The sequence below is a fragment of the Chelonia mydas genome, chromosome 11, assembly GCF_015237465.2.
Source record: "Chelonia mydas isolate rCheMyd1 chromosome 11, rCheMyd1.pri.v2, whole genome shotgun sequence".
NCBI classification, from domain to species: domain Eukaryota; kingdom Metazoa; phylum Chordata; order Testudines; family Cheloniidae; genus Chelonia; species Chelonia mydas.
This window is the reverse complement of record NC_051251.2, coordinates 28,659,179-28,681,812: the sequence shown is the minus strand read 5'-3', so window position 1 is coordinate 28,681,812 and position 22,634 is coordinate 28,659,179. Positions and strand designations below refer to the sequence as shown.

General features: G+C 42.1%; 1 long non-coding RNA gene across 1 annotated transcript in view; it reads right to left on the bottom strand.

Annotated features, from left to right (window-relative positions):
* Positions 1-2,179: 2,179 nt before the first annotated feature.
* Positions 2,180-22,634, bottom strand: part of LOC122462349 — a 157,221-nt gene continuing 136,766 nt past the window's right edge. The window contains exons 2-3 of the long non-coding RNA XR_006284844.1: positions 4,255-4,419; positions 2,180-3,124 (exon numbers count right to left, since the gene is read on the bottom strand). This is a non-coding gene — a long non-coding RNA (uncharacterized LOC122462349). The remainder of the gene's footprint in view (positions 3,125-4,254; positions 4,420-22,634) is intronic.

Genomic DNA, 22,634 nt, shown 5'->3' with positions numbered 1-22,634 from the left:
CTGTGGTTGTGATATGTCATACAGAGCATGCCATGTAAGATATCATATAAAAGGTCATGATCTGCTGAAACTCATTGTTCTGTCAAAATATGTGTATGGTCATTGTATATGGAATTATGATATTCTGCTATATGATTGTTATTGAAATATGTTGTGAGTTTAGGAGTCACCCACTGCTAGTTCTCCAGTGACAACAAAGGAGGTGACCCATACCCAGGCATGCGTTAAACAACGATTATTGACCAGCAGGGGAATTGTAAACAAGAAATCTACAATTCAATAAGAGACAGTTGTGCAATCACCACACAATGGGAATTGCTGAACTCTGTGGCTCAGCAAGTCCTACCAGGACATGCCTGGGCCAATATCTTTCCAGGGACATGGATTGAGAGAATAAAATAAGGGAGAGTAGCATCATGAGATTACCTCCCTCCTCCCCCACCTTCATTGAAGGCAACAAGAATGCTGGGAAAAGTAGTCAAAAAGACTTTGAACTGAGGAGATTGGTCCCAGGCTGAGAAGGAAATTCAGCCAGTGTATTAAGAACTGTAAACTACCTGCAACATCCAGTGGGGTGAGAAAACCTGTTTGATTCAAATCTTGCTTAGTCTAAAGTTTAGGATTTAGAATGTGTGTTTACTTTTTATTTTCTGAAGATAACTATCTCTGACCTTTATGCCTACCACTTATAATTAAAATCTATCTTTCTGTAGTTAATAAACTTGTTTTAATGTTTTATCCTTACCAGTGAGTTTGTCTAAAACTGCTTGGGGAATCTGCTCAGATTGCAAAGGGTGGTGAATGTCCACTTCCTTTGACAAAGTGGCTAACTAATTAATGAGTTTGCACTGTTCAAGAGAAGGTCTGGAGCAGTGTTAGACTGTATATTTCTGGGCTGCAAGGCTGGAGTCTTGAGAGATTTGCTGGTGTTTCCCTGCATATAGTTCATGAGTGGCTTGGAGAGCATTTATGCAACTTACCTGGGTGTGCCACTGCATGCTGGTGGCTGGGTGATAACAGCACCTAGAGAGATTTGCTGCTTGTCACTTGAAAAGCATTGAGAGAGACAGACCAGACTGGAGAGTTAAGGGGTCACAGCAGTCCCACATTTCCAGGTTGTACCCCAGGGATCCCGTCACACTGCAAACACACAGGAAGACATGGTCCCTGTCCCAAAGAGTTTACACTTTCATTTTAAACAAGCTACAACGAGTGAATGACATGAAATTTAGGAAAGAGTGAAGAGGACAAGAGTAACAATAAGATAATGCAGTTGCATAGGTCAGCTATTGCACATCTTCATGGTTCTCAGCTAATCTGAAATCTTTGGTTTGTTTCGTATTAAATAAATGAAATTTGATATCCACAATAACCTAGCTATCATTAATTGGCTGGTTCCTTGTAGGGACCATAGAAAAGGTGGGCCTTGAAAAGGGTTTTGAAGAATGAGTGGACATTGGCCTGAATAAAAATGTTATCACTATGTAAACATAGCAAAGTCTGATTCTGGCAATGTTATGGAGGAAGAAGCAATAGGATTTGGATACATGCCTGATTTCTCAGATAAAAGAGGGAAGTCATCAAGTTCTATCAATGCGTCCTCCATAATATTTCCAAATATCAATAATTTCCTTTCTGTCTAGTAGACAGATTCAAAGCAGAAGTGAGAGCAACTGGCCAGAGAGATTAATTTAGCTGCCACCTTTTGACTGGATTGCACAAGAGCAATGGGTGTGTCAGGCATACCAAGGAAGATGAGAAGGAGTCTGTAGTCAATGTGGGAAATTCTGAGTGCCTGAATGACAGGTCAGTGCTCTCAGAATTTCCTGAGTGGCAGGAAGGAAAATGTGGCAGATCATGGTGTAAGATTGGATGAATGAGGCAAGTCACAAGCAGAAAGGGTGATTTGAAAGGTTTCAATATAAATATGGTGGTTGAAGTTGTGCATGCAGATGAGATCACGCAAAGTGTATAGTGCAAAAAGGGGAGGGGAAGGAGAACCCCCTCAAAGAAAACAGAAGAGGAGAACCAGTAATGACAACATCAAGGGAGTACAAGATTTCAAGAGACATTTTGATCAACACTGTCAAAAAGAGGAAGACGATGGAGCAGAGATCAAAAGATCTGTCCAGGAAAATAATCTAAATCCTTCCTGAGAGCTGATTCAATTGAGTGGAGAGGACAGAAGCCCAATTGTGGGGAATCCAAGATGGAGTTAGAGGAGAGGTATCTGAGACAGTAAAACTACAGCTCTATAATTACTTTATGTTTTAATAGAGAGTTAACAAACCATTACTTCTCTGCATTTTTAATTTTCTATATCTCATAATTGCTTTACCTCCTCCCTCTCTGAAAAAATGTTAAGGTTTTCTGGTCCCCTCATCGCTTCTTAATGAAGATATTATTCAGTCCTATGGGAAACATTTCAGCCCACTACATTTAAATTTCAAAAACATTCTTCCATCTTTAAATAAGTTCATTATAAGATAAGCAAAGACTTCCTGTAGATTTACTAGGACAGAGCACTGTGCAAACTATCATCCATGTAAATTCCAGTGAACTACTGTCTGATTCCCTGCAGACAAATCTGAACATTTACAAGTACAATTTTTTAAAATGGTTTCAAAGACAGTGAAAGTTTCCTTATTTTATTACTCTCATTTCCCTTTGCACAGTCAATAGCCTGTTATTGTATGGCAGAAAATATATGTAAGTCGTAAAGTTCTTGTCAGAACATTTGGTGGCATTAAGGCTTTTTTTTTCTGTCATAAAAGCAACAAATACATTTTTAATTCTACAGCATAAAAGTGAAACTTAGAAATGTCACTTTTAGAATCCCAGCTTCTTTCTTGCTCTAATGACTTTAAATCCAAATGAAGTGGCATTAACTGCTGTCCAATTTACTCCCTTCTTTACAGTTTGTGAGGAGTCAGTTCATTTCTATGGAGACACTGTCTTTTTTTTTTTAATGCCAACAAATTTTGCTTGTAGCTGAATTGCATATTCAATTCTTGAAGAAACAAATCAAGGAGAATTGAAATCATCCAGCACTCCCTGTACCCAGCAGTTTGGTCACTAGCTACCTGGGACCTATTCCACAATTATAGAAAGCATTTTTAGTTCCCTGAAAAAAAGTGACATAAAAGCACGATATGATACAGAACACACAAAAACACACAAAGCAATATACCATTCCTATGTCCCTTACTCTATCAATATCAGGTAAAATGTCTTCCTTTTGCTTCTATTTGAGATGGAATATAGCTCTTGGGATCCAGATCGTGGACATGTCATGGTCCATCAAACCTAACATGGTTCTATGCTTCCGTCTGTGGCAGAGAGTTTCCCCTACTTCAGTGGGAGATAAGGGTGCACAGCAGCATGGTGAAGGTGACAGGCAGCTGGCAGAATCCCTTGATCACACATTAATTGCTGTACAGCCCACATGCTACTGAAAGAGCAAGCAACACAGTTTCTAACTCTACCTCCCTGATGGTGTGAGAGAGAACTGCGTCCCAAGGAACCTGATGATTAAACTCTCATTTTATAATTTTCAGCTGCTTACTATGAGTTCAAATTTTTTTTTTGTTTTCCCTCCATTTACTTGCTATAATAATGTATATAGCTGCCTGGAGGGTTTCATATGGAAGAAAACAAAAATTAGAATTTTTCCAAATTTGGATCCAAAATCGTAGGCAAAGCTACAAAAGGAAAGAGCAAACATTATAGTTGGGCGGTAGTATCGCCATAGTTGCAGTTGATAGTCATTGCTGTCTGTGACTGGGTGTACCAGGCATTTGCTGCCCTCTGCCCAGCTGCCAGGGCACACCCTGCTTGAAGATGACGTCCTGGGCCGGGGCGGGGGGGGGGGGGGAGGGGAAGAAGGGGAGGCAGAAAGTTTAGACCTCCAAGAACTGCCTTAGAGAGGCCTCCCAGGATTAGCAGCTGGCAGAATCACAGAGAATTGGTCCTTCAGGGGCTAAAAAGGCTGGGAGTGAGCAGAAGGATATCAGGTGCGGGCCCAGCAGGCAACTTAGAGTAACTCTCTGCTTCCTCCAGTGGTCAGTTGTGTGTGAATCTGAGGCAGAAGGATCTCCCCTATCTTAACCCAAAAAGCCTGGACTGGTCAGGGGTCTAAATCTAACTACACCTTTTTGACTGAGTCAGCAAATGTCTGTTTTTGTTTTAAGCTGTGGAATTTAAAACCCAGATGGCAATGGGAGCTGGATATCAGTTGATTTAAAGGGAGCTTACCTCATTATGTGCTCTACTGATTCAGGTCAACCTGTGACTCTCTCACATCAGTGCCAGGTGGACATGCCAATGGAAAGGTGATATCAGAAGGGCCACCATGGAATAGCTAGGTGCTTCCCCCAAGAATCTTGTGCGGATGTAAATTCTTCCTTAGTTGACACTCATCTGAGGAAGGAGTTTAAAGGGAACATGATGAAAGAGCACTCAGTCATTAGAAAAATGCCTAAAAGAAAGTTAGACATGAGTTTATAACATACTAGGGCAGCACAAAAGACTAACATAGTTTTGTGTTGCATTCATGAAGGTATCATGGAGTGGGGAAATATTAGACCCGGCTCCGTACTGCTCTGGTATAACCACACCTAGATTATTAATTCTACTGAGGCCACAACAGTCCCAAAAAGATACTGAAGCTTGAGTGTGTTCAGAACAGAGCAGGAAAAATCACCAGAAGACTGGCACAACTTACAAAGAAAGATTCAAAGCATAAAAATGTGAATAGCTTAGTAAAGGAATACAAACAGGAGAGGAGGAGAGCATATGAGTCTGTAGGATGTACTGAAGATGGAGAGGGTGCATGTATAACTTGGACAAATAGGATGGAAAATTTTGCTAAAATTACTAGAAAAGCTTCCCAACAGCACCAGGTATAAGGTTGTAGAATAGTCTGCCAAGGGAAACTTCATAACTTGGGACTTTTAAAGTTGAGTGAACAATATATTGGAAAAGCTGCTGTAGGAAACAATTTGCAAGAAATTGGACTAGATCATCTAATGGAATGTTTCCATCACTAACTTCTAAGTTTCCAAGACAAGGTTATGAGAAAGTGTTAGCAAACGGTATCTTCTGTATGATGATAGAATACAAGTAGCTGTTGACACCCTGACATATTCTGTAAAAACAAAGGTTTCACACAACTCAGGAAAGATGTGTGCCCTTTGCACTGCCAGCTAAATATATCACCACACTCAGTGATGCAGAAGTGAAAAGTTCTTCCATCATGCTACAGGTATTATATATGAGAAAGCATGAGAGGTTAGCAAGTTAAAAAAGCAACCCAGAATGATATTCAATTCAGCAATATTATGAAGTGAAGGAAGAAACAATTCTCTATAATACATTCATCCCGCTCCACAATCACTAGCCTCAGAATATGCCTGTTATGTGATAGCTAGGGCTACATTTTCAAATCCCATCAAAAATGATGGGATTTGTGCACATAGTGGAACTGTCACTCAGAACTTTAAAAATATGTCCCCTGTGTCTCACTAATCCACTGGATAGTTTCATTACAATTACTGCATTCTCAAAAACCCATGCATCTCCTTTTGCCAACCACCCCCCTGGAAAAAGCAGCAGCATTTTTAGTAAACCATTTTGGATTGAAACACAGAACTGTATATATTAAGAGATGGAAAAGATCACCTAGGTCATCTAGTCCATCTCCCGTGGTCCATTAACTAGTGCTTTGTTTAACCTAATTTTAAATAGCAAAAAGACAGGCTTGCAATCAGTTCATTTATAGAGAATAGTTCTAAGCTAAGAAACCTCATTCTCCCAGCTTTTCCTGATCTGCAGCTTAAACGTTCTCTTTCTTAATTTCATTTCATTATAACAATGCTATTACCTTCTTAATAATTTCTTTCTTTTTGCCCTGTACAATCTCACCAAGATGCACAGGAATCCCTACCCTATCACTCAAATTGACAATATTCCCTTTCTAATTCCATCCCTCCATTTTTCAATGTGGGCATTTTTTCCTTGGGCTTTTCATGTTGTCTTGTAAAAATGGGACACTATACAGTATCCAGTTTGTGATGGTGTAAACAGTCCCTACATTGGGCCCAAATGGATTAAAAGACAATACTGTGCCCAAGTAGCCCCACCCTTCTGGTAGGGTTGCCAACTTTCTACTCACACAAAATCGAACTCTGTTGCTCCGCTCCCTGCTCCACCCCTCCTCTGAGGCCCTGCTCCTGCCCTACCCCTTCTCTGAGGCCCCACCCCTGCTCACTCCATCCCTTCCTCCCTGGCTCTTCCCCACCCTCACTCACTCACTCATTTTCACCAGACTGGCTCTTGGGGTTGGGGCTCCAGCTGGGGGTGCAGGCTCCAGGATGGGGCCAGAAATGAGGAGTTCACAGTATGGGAGGGGGCTCTGGATTGAGGCCAGTGGGTTGGGATGGGGGAGGGGATGAGAATTCTGGCTAGGGGTCTGGGCTCTGGAGTGGGGCTGGGGATGAGAAGTTTGGGGTGCAGGAGGGGGCTCTAGGCTGGGGGGGTGGAGCCAAGGGCTTTGGAGTATGGGAGGGAGCTCTGGGCTGAGGCAGGGGGTTGGGGTGTGGGAAGGGGTATGGGCTCTGGGCTGGGGGTGTGGATTCCAGGGTGGGGCCAGAAATGAGGGGTTCAGGGTGTGGGAGGTGGCGCCAAGCTGGGGCAGGGGGCTGGGGTGCAGGAGGGTGAGGGCTCTGGCTGGGGGTTGGAGGCTCTGATATTGGGCTAGGGATGAGGGATTTGGGGTGCAGGAGAGGGCTCTGGGTTGGGACAGGAAGTTGGAGTGAGGGCTCTGGAGATGAGGGGTTTGGGGTGCAGGAATGTGCTCCAGGCTAGAGCCAAGGGGTTTGGAGGGCAGGAGGGGGAATCAAGGCTGGGGTAGGGGGTTGAGGTGCAGGCTCCAGGTGGTGCTTACCTCAGGAGGTTCCCGGAACTAGCAGCACGTCCCCTCTCTGGCTCCTACATAGAGGCGTGTTGAGGTGGCTCTGTGTGCTGACCCCATCCTCAGGAGCTGCCCCTGCAGCTCCCATTGGCCTCGGTTCCTGGCCAATGGGAGCTGCGGAATGGCACTTGGGGTGGTGCCAGCGCTCAGAGCTCCTTGGCTACCCCTACACCTAGGGACATGTCGCTGCTTCCGGGAGCCACACAGAGCGATGGCAGGCAGGGAGCCTGCCTTAGCCAAACTGTGCCACCGACGGGACTTTTAACAGCCCAGTCAGCAGGGCTGGCCGGAGACGCCAGGGTCCCTCTTCCACCGGGCGTTCTGGTTGAAAACCGGATGCCTGGCAACCCCACCCTCTGGGCCTGCTGAGCATGCTCCAGCTGGAGGAGAAAGTTAAAAGGCAGCTCAGCACCCAGGCAAAGGGTGGTGAGACAGGCTGCAAGAGAGAGGAATCCTTCTCCAGGAAGCCAGACTGAAGGTTGAGCTGGAGAGGGGAGCACAGAGTGGGTAAGGCCCTCAAGCAGAGCCTTCTCCAACCACTACCCCAACCCCTTTGAAAACTTGCAGGACCCTGCTCCTTTGTATTCTTTTGCTGTTGTTGAAAGGCTAACTGTTTGGACCATAGTGAAGGGACTCGCTGGTAGGAAGGAACCCAAGGAAGTGGACTTAGACATGCTGCAGGGAGGACTCAGCCAGTATTGCCTCCCACAGGGCCCTGGGTTGCAACCTAGTAAAGGGAAGGCCCAGGTCCCCATATTGCATCTCTTTAAGGATTGAGGCCCAGAGGGGATGGAAAGGTGAAAATTCCAGTCTCAAAGTCAGGACAGATATCACTACTGCAGCTGCCCTGACAGAGGGGCAAGGGACTGGGAGGCAGGTGTGCTAACCAGTAGGCCAACCAGACCCACAAGCCCCCCATCACAAAGTTGTATATGCTATTTACTTGGTATCACTGTTTTCTTCTCAAGTAACATCTCTTGCCCATTTTTATGTACAAAAGAATTTTCTGACGAAGAATAAAGTATATCCACACAAGAAAGTGAGAGAAAGTGAATTTACCTTAGAAAAGATTTGAGATGAGCAGTAAATGGAACATAGTAGGGGCTATCTAATAATTCCTAATCATGCAACTTTGTCTTCGATCCAAAACATGATATATATTAAATAAAAGCAGCACTTTAAACCAGTGGTTTCTTGCCTTTTGGGAAACTAGTATCATTATTGTTATTTGTCGTATAGTAAAACCTCAGGGCCCCAGCTGAGATTAGGGACCCATGATGCTGGACACTTTATAAATACATAGTGAGAGATACTTCCTGCCCCGAAGAGCTTGCAGTCTAAACAGACAAGACAGCACAGAAAGGTAAAGTGAATTTCCCAAGGTCACACAGCAGTAGAGCTGGGAATAGAGACCAGGTTTCTTCAATTTCAGCCTAGTGCTTGATCCACTCGACTACGTTATGTTTGTTCCAATACCAGTGTGGTTTCCTAGCCACTCAACCTTTGGGAGAATAGGTTTTGGATCCACCCAGGCTTTCTGTGGGTTAGAATGTACAATTAAACATAAAGTGACACTAGCAACCAGAGGTGCTCACCATTAAGGGCCAACAAGAGCTTGATCTTGCTTCCATTTAAGTTCATACAAAACTTTACCTTGCCTTTAATGAGAGCTGGACTATTTCCTTAAGAATGCCCAGAATATAGACATACATAGTGGTTAGAAATCATTGCTAAGTGTGGTATTCTCATCTTGCTTGGAAACCAAAATCAGGGGGAGTTTGGATCACTTCAGTACACAGTTAAATGACAATTTCTATTTTCCTTTCTTTCTCCCCCTCCTTTTTTTAAAGTTCTATAGCATGTGGGGATTTTAAGATCCCTTTAGTACTGTGGCTCAGTAGCTCACATCCAGCACTTCTAATGTGGTTCCAATTTTGTTTTTGACAGGAGAATTAAAAAAACCTACTTGTTACGTTTCCAAGCCTTGTTGCAAAGATTCATTCCTGTGATTGATTAAAAGGACCATTCCATTTTTCCAGCAAGAGACCCGCAGGCACTTCACTAGAGAGCCTAAACTGCCATTGATTCAGTCCTGCTGCTTTGGGATGAAAGTTCTAAAAGAATTTGTCCTGCTCTTAACAAATGTAAGCAGAGTCAATAACTTTTGTGTTTATCAAAGGCACTTGGGTGTGAGAAGCAACCAGATAGAGCTGAACAGACCAGTATTCTCCGTAAAAAAACATGCTTCTTCATTTATCTTTTAAATTTTTATGTGGAGATGCCAAATGCATTCTGACAATCCACCAACGCCCAGAGTGAATAGTTACCTTGAAATCATTCAATGCTGTTCTCTTTTATTTATACAATACACATCCTAAGTCAAAGAGGCTACTCTGAGCACTGCAAGGCCTAACTTTTAGGTCCCTAGGTCCAGATCCCCAAAGGAATTTAGGTGCTTAACCTCCCATTGATTTCAGTGGGCATAAGACATCTAAATGCTATTGTGAATCTGGGCCCTAACCACCCAATAGAATCCACTAACCCTCGGTAAGGTGACTAGGCTCCCTATAGAATCCTTGGGGAGAAACAGGCACCTTAGAATGGGCTCCACAAAAGCCAGCACTCTAGGCAGAGAGCCTCCTAAGCTAGTCAACAGCAGCACTGATGAGTGGGGTCTATTGTAAGTCCTGCCCCTCTCACAGAGTTAGGAACCTGAGTCTGGGCTGCAGGGAGATGGCACCTCTCGGTTTGCGATCCACAGCCATGAACCATCTCCTGCAGTCAGGCACCTAAACCACTTCTTGCAAGAACAGGAGCAGTGCACAGTTAACGCCATACACAATGGCTCAGGGGGCAGGAGATGGAGGCAGCCGCCTCCTTTGTAACCTTTAGGGTATTGATTAGGGAACTCATCTGGGATGTGGGAGACCCTGGTTCAGTTTCCACCTTGGGTGCCTGAGAAGAAGGAGGAATTAGAACAAGGGTTTCCCATCCCTCAGCTGAGTGCTCTGAGCACTGGGGTATGGGATACTCTGATGTGGGGGTTCTCTCAGTTTTCCTGCCCTGTTGAAGGCATCTCATTTTGTATAAATAATTAAACATGCTTTGGGCCAGATACAGTAAGAATTAGGGCACTCACCCTGAGAGGCAGGAAACCCCAGTTCAAATCCCTTCTCCTCAGATACAGGGAGGACTTGAAACAGGATCTCCCACATCCCAGATAAGTGCCCTAACCACTGAGTTAAAGGGTAAAAGGGACACCTCTCTGGCCATTTTGTGTGGAGCTGGTAATCCTCAGAGCATGCCTACCAGACAAGGTAAGCATTGTCCCATCTATTGTCCCTTGATTTGAGGATCACACTAGGGTTTAGTATAGGATAGGTGTCCAGGCACCTGACTGAGGCAGAAGGATGCATACGCAGAAACATAGGCACCCTAGAAAACTTTTACTGTGAAAATTAACACTTACAGCATTAGGGAGCAGCTGAGCAGGGCTTTTGTGGATTGCAGTAGTGCCTAAATCTGGGACTTAGGTGCTTAAATATATGGCATATCTTTTTGAAGGTATAGTTTGTGCTGCTGCCCAGTGTCCAAAGCATTATGCTTTGCACCAGCATAATTTATTTTCTACATGGGTTAGGCACTACAGTTGCTCCATGACTGCTTGCATTTCCCTGACTCTCCAGAGCCATGACTTGGCCCTATCACTGCAAAGTAAGGCTAATATATGAACGTATTTCCTCTCTCTCTAGCAATATCTTTTTGGTATGGAATATTTGTGTTTCCGATCAATTTTTTTGTTCTTTTCAAAATCTGAAAGAAAAATAAGTCATTATGGAGAAAGAACGAATGAGTCTGTACAGCCCACCTGGGAAACAGAGAAAGCGGCACAAGCAGGGAACTACTCAGCCTTTAATATAAAGTTGTGCTACAATCACCTCCTTTTTCATATTTTGTTCACTTCTAATGCATTTTTAAAGAAACGATTGATAAGATGGAGACTTTTAACCACCACAGAAATGACTTAATGAGACTGGGAAACAGACCTATTGCAGTGCTATAACCACTCCATTGGAGTACAGCACAAAGTACATCTAAGGATATGTTAGAGGCAGAGGTAAATTAAGAGACATCATTTATTCAGCCATCCTCATTCAGCTGCCCTCATTTATGTAAAGGAAACTCTCCTATTTGGCATGGAAGCCTCAAGTGAGAATTGTGGGGAAATACCAAAGCCAAGTAGACTGGGGAACACGCGTCAGCAAAGTAGAAAATATCCTACTTCTGTGTTACTGATGAAAGAGAAATGACAGGCTTAGTGGAGGTACATAATTAAACTTTTATACCAGGCATTCTTACCAAAGAATAACTATAGTACCTTTTCCAAATTCTTCCATCATGAAGGGGATTTACATTGACTAACACTGAATTTCTATAAGTCAGATACATTTTGTTCCTGGAGAACAGGAGCAATTGTCAATGGGACAACAGTGAACAGACCGCCACAGAAGGCTAAGTTAAGGGTCTTGGGTTGAAAGAGGTCACGGTGCCAGTACTGTAGCATTGTAGCAGACTCTTGCTTGATCCTGCAGACATTTCATGCACAGAATTCCCATGGAAGCCGACAGGAATTATTCATGCCAAAAGACTGCAGGATCAAGTTAGTGGCTGAAATTGGTTGGCTTAGCAGCAGTTGCAGATATACAAGTTACTATAGACAAGGCAAGACCTCCATACTTCATATCTAAATAGTTATTTCATGCCTTTTCATCACCATTTCTGTATAAATGCTATTGCCCAGGGGATATTCTTCCAGGTTCCTAGCCAGGGGCCAGACACATTATGACTGGGATGGGAACATGGAGGCACAAAAATGCACCTAGTAAAAACAGTTATTGGTTTCACTGGGAGCTCCAAAGAAGCCCTGCCAGGTGAGAATGTTGAGAGATGCACTGATTCCACGTATCTGCTGACCACCTGATAGCCATTTGGGGGCTGCACTGGCTACTTAAAACTTTCTGGAAGATGAACTTAGGACAACTATGCCACAGATGTGCCATCATTTAGGGCTCTGAGCACTGGTTTACAGATCTATCAAGTCTTCCACTGTTAAAGTAGCCTACAATTTTGGTGCCCTTTCTACTGAGAAGTGATTTTGTGTGTGTTAAGAAATTGCCCAGAACTACATGTTTCTATGTCTTATCTCACAACAAATTGTCCATATCTATTTTCCCAGGGCTCCCTCAAAACATAATTCTACATTCCCCTCTTTTTTTAAGTCCACAATTTTTAGATTTCTTATTTCATCCCCTTCATGTTTGAAATTTGCTGAGAGAGTGTATTGGATTCATCTTGTGATTGTCCAAGTTTACTGCTCCCAGGAAACAAAGTAAACACATTTGTAGAAAAAACAATTGGAATGCATTTTTAAATCATAACCTTCCAGTGTACTATTTCACAATATCATTATCAGTTCTTTTAGGCATAGAAGTGCAGAACTGTAGAAAATGACTTGCCATTTCTGCATTTCCTTTTGACATTTTTAGGGTTAAATAAAACACTATGGAGAAATGCCTGTATATTTTTGCACTCTTCACTGGTAGAATAACATTGTATACATATCTAGCAGGGCAGTCCCATAAAAGGCTTTATTTTTAGTCTCTTCCATTAGGTTTATACTACTTATAATAAACAGATTTCCACAGGGGTTATTACAGCAAAGGTATTAACATTCTTCTACCTATACTCGATCAGATCCATGCTTATAAATCGATGAAATTTAAAGAAGATAAAATGATCAGAGAGCTTTAGAGATACTATCACCTCTTAGTTTCTTTGTTATTTGAAAGGCAAAAACAAGCCAGGCAGAGCTATGCATCAGTTTAAAACCCTAAAAAAAAAAAAGTATGCTGATCCATAGTATGACAGATTCAGGACACTGAATGGGCTTCCAGGTGAGAAGCAACTGAAAAGACCTCTTTCACGCAGTTATGGATTAGTCTGAGAGTCTGAAAGAAAGCTACAAAAGAATAATTCATCAGCATCAGTTAATGCTAAGGTTTTTTGAACATCATTCATTTTAAATAGCCTACACCATGCAAAGTTTTGAACCTCTAGAGAACTGCCCTGATACAGACTGAGTTCGTGATACAAATGAAGAAAGGGAAATCTTTTTGTTCTTGTTTCATTCTGAAATCTTCAGCAATTGAAGGGAGTGATAAACATTAAACCAAACCCCAGCATAAGTATTGTAGTTTACTAAGGCTCCCTGAGGTGCGTTTTTATGTCTGCTTGTCAAACGGTTACTTTTCCCCTCTTTGATCTAAGATCCCCAGCAGAAGAATCACGGGGGTATTTTTCTCTTTTCAAACTGCAGGTTGCAAAGTTAACTTAAAGCGTTCCTTGCCATTTCTGTCACTCCCATATATTTCAGTGTTTGAGGGTATGAAAGGAAACAGAGACTTACTCATCCATTTCAAAGAGCGAACAGAAAATACGCTTATTAAAAACCAGGGTCAGTTCTAAGGTGAAGGAGGATCATTTCTTTCAAGGTGAAGATAAGTGAAAATGCAAATAAGGGGGAATAAATCAAATGAAATAAGAGTGGTGATGGCGACAGTCTTTCTGCAGAAAGCAATGCCATGAAAATTAAATATGCAAATATCCTTCTGACAATCAGTTTGGACCCAATCCTGTAAAATGCTAAGTACCTACTGAGAGGTGCTGAGTACTCTCAGCTCCCATTGACACTTTGCAAGATTGAGCCTTTTGTGATATGGGAGTTGTGGGGAAAGAAGAAAGAAATAATGGCATAATATCTGCATAACGCAATCACCAGTAAACCCTTTCCCTGATGTCAGATAGTAAGGAAACAAAAACACCTTAAATCATCTTATGGCTATTTCATGGCAACAGCAAAAGGAATGTGCCAGATGATAACAGAGCAAGATTGTAATTTATTACTGTTTAAACAGGGATACTGCACTATGAAAATGATTCAAGCACTGTTTATAATTCCAATGAGAGTTTTGCCATTTCCTCTCCAAATCCCAAGGAAGATTAATGGAGATTGTTCATTCTGTTCTGGTCCTTGTGCTTCCCCCACAAAATGATGTCTCTTCGTTTCTTTTTTTTTATTATTATTAATTTGGCATTTTCTTGTAATTTAGTGATCAACAACGAGTAGTAGCAATGCCAGACAATGAACTAAAATCCTGTCTTTCTGTGCCAAGAATCTATCCTTTTTAAAAGAAATTCTCACTGTGACAGGATCAAAATCAGAACATTAAAAGGTATAATTAAATGAAATTGAGTTTTGTAGTTTTGTGAGATAGTTATGGAAAAGCACATTAAGTTAAGGAACAAGAGCTGACTAATACTTAGAGGCAGAAAATTAATACGAAGTTTTCATAAGTGAAATTGCTGTAGCTAATTCATAATATTACAGATGAAGCTGTCAGCAGAACTGATGCTGAAAATTAAATTCTGGATTCTTTCCATGGCCATACCAATATCTACTATATTAAAGTTGTATGCCAACAGCTTGTGTGGGTGGTGCTAAGGTAAATGGCTCAGGGGATTCATAATAGATATTCACTTCCAGCTCCTTTGCTCAAATCCAGCACGTCTGCAATTATCAGATGTCATTAACCAATGATTTGATACTTGGTGGCCTATGTGAAACAAGCTGATGGTCTCACTTCAGCTTTAAGTGAACAGGTGTCCATATCACACCATCACAATTTGCACCCCTATAGGCATGTCCAGTTATTGGATGGACTGAAGACTAAACTATCCACCTACATTCTGAGGTGACCTTTCAAGTGAGGATTGAGGAACACGCGTGGTGTGGAGGTGGAGATACAGCATGGCAAAGCTGGCCACTGGCCATACTGCTGTTTCTCTGGATAAATATAGGACTGTTTCCAGGCTGTCAGTGTGGTGCCTTTCAGGGGCACTAAGGCTCTCTTTAAAATCATGTGAAGACAAACAATAGCTTTGATGCTATATTCCTCTCCAAAAGCATAATATCTTGCTCCTATCTGAGTTAATGGCAACATTTCCATTGAGTTCACCAGGAACAGAAAAGACACCTAATAGATCTAAAACAGTGTACTAATGGGGAAAAATACACTGAAGTTTATGGCTTTCAGAACAAAATGAAAGATATTCGTTTTTGGCAACATATAATACCCACTTCAGAAACAGAAAGCTGAGCAAACAAAACTCATTGTGCAAAAATTTCGGAGAACAAACCTTGAGTTAGTATCTCAGCCAGTTAGAGTCTTTTGTTCGCTTTCTTCCCAGTTACAGATGTCTTACATTTGGAGAACAGGCAAGTTCATTACAAACTCCTTTGAAAATAATAATATGGATATTGGTGCATGATGGACATGAAGAAAATCTGCTGCAAAGCTTGAAAACAGATTAAAAGACTAAAGGTCCCTGGAGATTTAAAACATTCTTGAGTTTGGCTAGGACCTTTTAGCAGCTGCTTGAGCTGAAGTGCCTGCAATAAGAGAGAGATAAAATCTGAAAAGCTGTCACCAAGTATGAAATGGTTGTCTAATGTCGTCTTGTAATAACAGGATTCCTAGCAGGCAAAATGAATGATACCTATGATGTTGTTCTTGTGCTGTAATGTGTAAGCATAGTGATTTTCTGTCATTATTTAGCACTCTAGATAAACATGGTGCTGTACACAAACTAAGGGAAAAAATACCTGACCTTGTATATTATAGGTGGGGTTGGTAGCACCACCTATTATTAATATTGTCTGACATTTCCCATTGTAAGATCCTGTTTTCAGTTGCTTATAGCTTTGCCAACCATTGGACTGAAGTTTTGTAGGCTGGTTGTCTGCCTCAAGCTGAATATATTATATATTTTGGAAATTTCAGCCATTTCTGAGAACAAATCTGGGGGGAAATACCTTATTTTACCCATGTTCAATTCTGGTGACCTTTTCTTTGAAAAGATCTAATGCCCCCATGCTTTGGGATAGAGACTTGAAATTTAGACTTGAAAGACAGCTTGTGTGTCCTGGGGGTGTCTTTTTGCTGTCCCCATGAAAACCTGACCAGATTTAGTCAAGTTATAAGCCTTTGGGGGAAAATGCAGTTTGCACACGCTCAGTAGAGACTTGCTAAACTGCAACTAATATATCTGAAGATTTTGTCCTCACCAAATATGCTCCAGCCCCTCACAGCTTCTATCTATGACCAGACTGTGCATACGCCATCACCACAGCCACAGAGTGGCTAAGCGTGCTCCAGCCCTGGGCTCAAGGGGCAATGCTGGCTTTTTCCTTGTAATAGCTGCTCTGAGCCAGGCTGGGGCAAAACACCAGAACAGAGAGCAGGAAGCCTGTGCCTTCTGTGCTGTCAAAGACCCCACTCCAAACCCCACATACCCAGGCAGTGTGGAGAAGAAAGCTGCTTGATTCAAATGCAGAGGGGACAAAATCCGGACTAGAGGGGAGGGAAAGAAGGAGCTTGTGACAAGGACTCAGATGAGACTGGAGGAGGGGAGAGAAATTGGGACTGGATACTGGGAAGGGGGCAGAGACTGGCATTGTCCATGCAAGGAGACTGTAAACCAGGGGTGGGAATGGAAGGTAAGGCTTGGACTGGTTGGACAAGACCTTGGATCTTTGAGAACTCCTGAGGGCAGGAGAGGTCCCAGAAGGCTGGAGAAGGGCAAACATAGTACCCATCTTTTAAAAAGGGAGCAAAGAGGACCGGTGGAATTACAGACTAGCCAGCCTGACTTCAATACCTGGAAAGACACTGGAGCAAATTATTCAACAATCAATTTGTAAGTCCGTGGAGGATAATAGAGCTATAAGGAAGAGTCATCATGGATTTGTCAAGAACAAATAATGCAAAACTAACCAAATTTCCTTCTTTGATAGGATTACTTACCTAACAGATAAGGGGAAAGCAGTAGATGTCATATGCCTTGATTTTAGTAAGGCTTTTGACACAGTTCCACACAACATTCTCATAAGCAAACTAGGGAAATGTGGTCTATATGAAATTACTATAACTGAAAACTGTACTCAAAGAGTAGTTATCAATGGTTTGCTGTCAAATTGGGAGGGCATATCTAGTGGGGTCAGTCCTAGGTCCAGTACTATTCACTATTCTCATTAATGAGCTGGATAATGAAGTAGAGAGTATGCTTATAAAATCTGCAGATGGCACCAATCTGGAAGTGGTTGCAACCCTTTTGGAGGACAGGTTTAAAATTCAAAATGACCGCTACAAATTGCAGAACTGGTCTGAATTCAACAAGATGAAATTCAGTAAAGACATGTGCAAAGTACTTCACTTAAGTTGGAAAAATTAAATGCACATCTACAAAATGGGGAATAACTGGCTAGGGGATAGTACTACTGAAAAGGATCTGGGGGCTATAGTGGACCACAAACTGAATATGAAGCATCCATGCGATGCAGTTGTAAAAAAGGCTAATATGATTCTGGCATGTATTAACAGGGGTGTTGTATGTAAGACACAGGAGGTAATTTTCCTGCTCTACTCTGCACTAGTGAGGCCTCAGCTAAAGTACTGTATCCAATTCTAGGTACCACAATTTAAGAAAGATTTGGACAAACTAGGAAGAGTCCACAGGAGTTTATAAAAGTTTTTTAAAAATCTGACCTATGAGGAAAGGTTAAAAAAACTGGACATGTTTAGTCTTGAGAAAAGATGATTGAAGGGGGACCTGATAACAGTCTTCCAATATTTTAAGGGCTGCTATAAAGAAGACGATGATCAATTTTTCTCCATGACCACTGAAGGTAGGACAAGTAGTAATGGACATCTGTAGCAAGGGAGATTTAGGTTAGATATTAGGAAAAACTTTCTAACTATAAGGGTAGTTAAGCTCTGGAATAGGCTTCCAAGAGAGTCCCATCATTGGACATTTTAAAAACAAGTTGGACAAATGCCCGTCAGGAATGGTCTAGGTTTACTTAGTCCTGCCACAGCACAGGGCCTGGACCTGATGACTTCTTGACGTTCCTTCCAGCCCTACATCTCTAGGGTTCTAAGATGACTGTGAGTATGGGGAGAGTGGATATTGGGACTGGTTGGTTGTGAGGCTGAACCCCCACAACCCAGCTGGTTGTGAGGCTGGAAGCCAGTGGGGAAGGGAGACTGGATGCCACATGAAGTACCACCCAGGGAGCCAGAGTGACAGTACCCTGAAGCCCTCTTTTACCCCAGGGGTTGCCCAAGGAAGTTATCTGAGCAACCATACAGACTTTGTCCTCCTGTAACTCCACATTTCACCTTGTCTCCTGATCCCCCAGTCCTAGTCTGACTCTGACCCGGATTCTGGCCTGGTACAACCTTTAATCTCCAGTCTCCAACTCTTGCCTGACTCTGGTCCCAACTCTTGCTTACTGAAGCTGGCTCTTGTGATTCCTCTGACTCCAGCTCAGCAGCTACCCTCCCTGATGTGCAGACCCCAGCCCAGCTGTGATTTCTAGGCCAGGCTGCAACCTCTAGGCCAGGCTGCCTATGCCCCCCATCCCTTCAATGGCTCCCTGATCAGCGTGCAATAAGAATTATGGCAAGGTAAACAAGTGTCTGCTGTCCTGAATCAGTGGAGCCATTACCCTTCCTCTGTTAAGGTCTCCAGGCTCAATAACAGGAATTATCTTGAACAAAATGAAAAAATTCCTCAACTTTTACAGTTTATATCTCCTATAGTCACCACAATTCATATTTTATTAAGACTATTCCAAAGTAATTAAACTTTGTTCACTAGGGCCCACTGGAGTATTTAAAAGGGTTTGCTTGTGTTTGTTTGCTGTGTGTGTGAGTGGGTAGGTAGGTACGTGTGCATCCACTGGGGAGCCTCCTCATGGCTGTGTCTGGGGAATCAGCTCTCATCCGGACTGGTGCCTCCTTCTGTCATTCACTCATGCCATGGCACCTCTCTCTGTCTGCAACTTGGAGTGCTCCCTCTCTTCATGACTCAGCCCTCTGCTTAGGTAACTATATTGTACCCCCATTCTGGGGTAACAAAGTCCCTCCAGACCAACTGTCTAGTTGGTATCTCCAACTACCCTGTGCCACTACCCAGTGGCTGGTGGGGGAACCCAGGCCCGCCCTCTACACTGGGTTCTAGCCCAGGAACCCTAGAACAAGCAGCCAAAGGCTGCATGATCCAACCTCTTGCTGCTGTTTCTCTGGGCTTCTTTCTACCCAGCCCTCTCCAGCTTTCTTTCATAAGAACATAATAATGGCCATACTGGGTCAGACCAAAGGTCCATCCAGCCCAGTATCCTGTCTACCGACAGTGGCCAATGCCAGATGCCTCAGAGGGAGTGAACCTAACAGGTAATGATCTAGTGATCTCTCTCCTGCCATCCATCTCCACCCTTTGACAAACAGAGGCTAGGGACACCATTCCTTGCCCTTCCTGGCTAATAGCCATTAATGGACTTAACCTCCATGAATTTATCCAGTTCTCTTTTAAACCCTGTTATAGTCCTAGCCTTCACAACCTCCTCGGGCAAGGAGTTCCACAGGTTGACTGTGCACTGTGTGAAGAAGAACTTCCTTTTATTTGTTTTAAACCTGCTGCCCATTAATTTCATTCAGTGGCCCCTAGTTCTTATATTGCGGGAACAAGTAAATAACTTTTCCTTATTCACATTCTCCACACCACTCATGATTTTATATACCTCTATCATTTCCCCCCTTAGTCTCCTCTTTTCCAAGCTGAAAAGGCCTAGCCTCTTTAATCTCTCCTCATATGGGACCCGTCCCAAACCCCTAATCATTTTAGTTGCCCTTCTCTGAACCTTTTCTAATGCATCTTTTTTGAGATGAGGGGACCACATCTGTACGCAGTATTCAAGATGTGGGTGTACCATGGATTTATATAAGGGCAATAAGATAGATCTTATTCTCTATCCCTTTTTAAATGATTCCTAACATCCCGTTTGCTTTTTTGACTGCCACTGCACACTGCATGGACGTCTTCAGAGAACTATCCACGATGACTCCAAGATCTTTCTCCTGATTAGTTGTAGCTAAATTAGCCCCCATCATATTGTATGTACAGTTGGGGTTAATTTTTCCAGTGTGCATTACTTTACATTTATCCACATGAAATTTTGTTGCCCAATCACTTAGTTTTGTGAGATCTTTTTGAAGTTCTTCACAGTCTGCTTTGGTCTTAACTATCTTGAGCAGTTTAGTACCATCTGCAAACTTTGCGACCTCACTCTTTACCCCTTTCTCCAGATCATTTATGAATAAGTTGAATAGGATTGGTCCTAGGACTGACCCTTCAGGAACACCACTAGTTACCCCTCTCCATTCTGAAAATTTACCATTTATTCCTACCCTGTCTTTTAACCAGTTCCCTGTCTTTTAACCAGTTTTTAATCCATGAAAGGATCTTCCCTCTTATCTCATGATAACTTAATTTACATAAAAGCCTTTGGTGAGGGACCTTGTCAAAGGCTTTCTGGAAATCTAAGTACACTATGTCCACTGGCTCCCCCTTGTCCACATGTTTGTTGACCCCCTCAAAGAACTCTAATAGATTAGTAAGACATGATCTCCCTTTACAGAAACCATGTTGACTTTTGTGCAACAATTTATGTTCTTCTATGTGTCTGACAATTTTATTCTTTACTATTGTTTCAACGAATTTTCCCAGTACCGATGTTAGATTTACCAGTCTGTAATTGCCAGGATCACCTCTAGAAGCCTTCTTAAATATTGGTATTACATTAGCTATCTTCCAGTCATTGGGTACAGTAGCTGATTTAAAAGACAGGTTACAAACCATAGTTAATAGTTCTGCAATTTCACATTTGAGTTCTTTCAGAACTCTTCGGTGAATGCCATCTGGTCCCGGTGACTTGTTACTGTTAAGTTTCTCAATTAATTCCAAAACCTCCTCTAGTGACACTTCAATCTGTGACAATTCCTCAGATTTGTCACCTACAAAAGACAGCTCAGGTTTGGGAATCTCCCTAACATCCTCAGCCGTGAAGATTGAAGCAAAGAATTCATTTAGTTTCTCTGCGATGACTTTATCGTCTTTAAGTGCTCCTTTTGTATCTCAATCGTCTGGGGCCCCACTGGTTGTTTAGCAGGTTTCCTGCTTTTGATGTACTTAAAAAACATTTTGTTATTACCTTTTGAGGTTTTGGCTAGCTGTTCTTCAAACTCCTTTTTGGCTTTTCTTATTACATTTTTACATTTAATTTGGCAGTGTTTATGCTCCTTTCTATTTACCTCACTAGGATTTGACATCCACTTTTTAAAAGATGCCTTTTTATCTCTCACTGCTTCTTTTACGTGGTTGTTAAGCCCCGGTCAATCTTTTTTAGTTCTTTTACTGTGTTTTTTAATTTGGGGTATACATTTAAGTTGAGTCTCTATGATGGTGTCTTTGAAAAGTGTCCATGCAGCTTGCACGGATTTCACTCTAGTCACTGTATCTTTTAATTTCTGTTTCTTCCCCACAACTCCTCCGAGTTTGATTTTCTCCAGAGCTAGGATCCAAGAGCTTTTTGTCTATCCTGGGTTTTCTCCTCCCAACTTCTTTGTTCCCAGAGAGCTACTGTAGTCTCTCTCTCTGCCACTTACTTCTGCTATCAACTTCCTGACTGTATATTAACCAGCCTGCTTTTGCCCAGCTGGGCTGCATGTTCAGTTGAGCCTGCTTCTCCCTCAAGGTGCAGCCAGATACCTTAACTGGCTTCTCAGAGCCTGTGCAGGATGTAGAGCCTGTGCAGAGTGTACACCCTGTCACAATAGTACACTGGGTATCCACAGAAAGTGCATTAATGTAAATTCTAGCTGTACCACTAACTACAATATCAATATATTCCCTTATATGACTTTATCATTTCTTGGAGAAGGAATTATTAATTTATCTTATGGCTTTATACTGCCACCCATCACCATAGTATGTGTGTGCCTACTCAAATTATAGGCTAGTCTAGTGAGAGAAATTAGGATTAAATCACTAATCTATCAGATATTACATTTCCATCCCCAAATGCTAAAATTCTGAAAATACCAACTCAATTTTACATAAAGAGAAACTAAAATTTAGGTCTTGAGAAAATGGACATATATGTTTAACAATTTTGCCAATAAGTGAGTGACAGTTTACTTATTGGGCTCAACATCTGCCCCTCATTAATATTCCTAAAGTGACTCACTTCATGAATTGACCCTAGACTTTGAGATTTGGGGCAGATATGACAGCACACATGGATCATATGCTTAAAGTGGCTCAAATATTTTATTATATTTTGGCTTCTTGACATTTTCAAAAAGAGTCATAAAGATAATATAATTTAATTCAACAGTACTTTTCCACAAATATTTATCCTTGATAAGCCAACAAGTACTTATGGATTGTGAGCAACAAAAACAGGGGTCTGACAATACATGGCTGATTTTAATTATAAACAACATTACTATCTCACATCAGTCTTGAGCAGTAATTCTGGAGGAACTGGTTGCAGCCAGCAGTAACATATGCGCTTGTTTCTGGCCCCAAGGAACCGCTAATGCTCTTATAAACTATTTCTTACCTGTGATAATGAGCCATTGTGAAGGGATTACATCTGTTACTGTCTGAGCCAGAATCAGCAGCTTCTGGACTGTATTGCTTA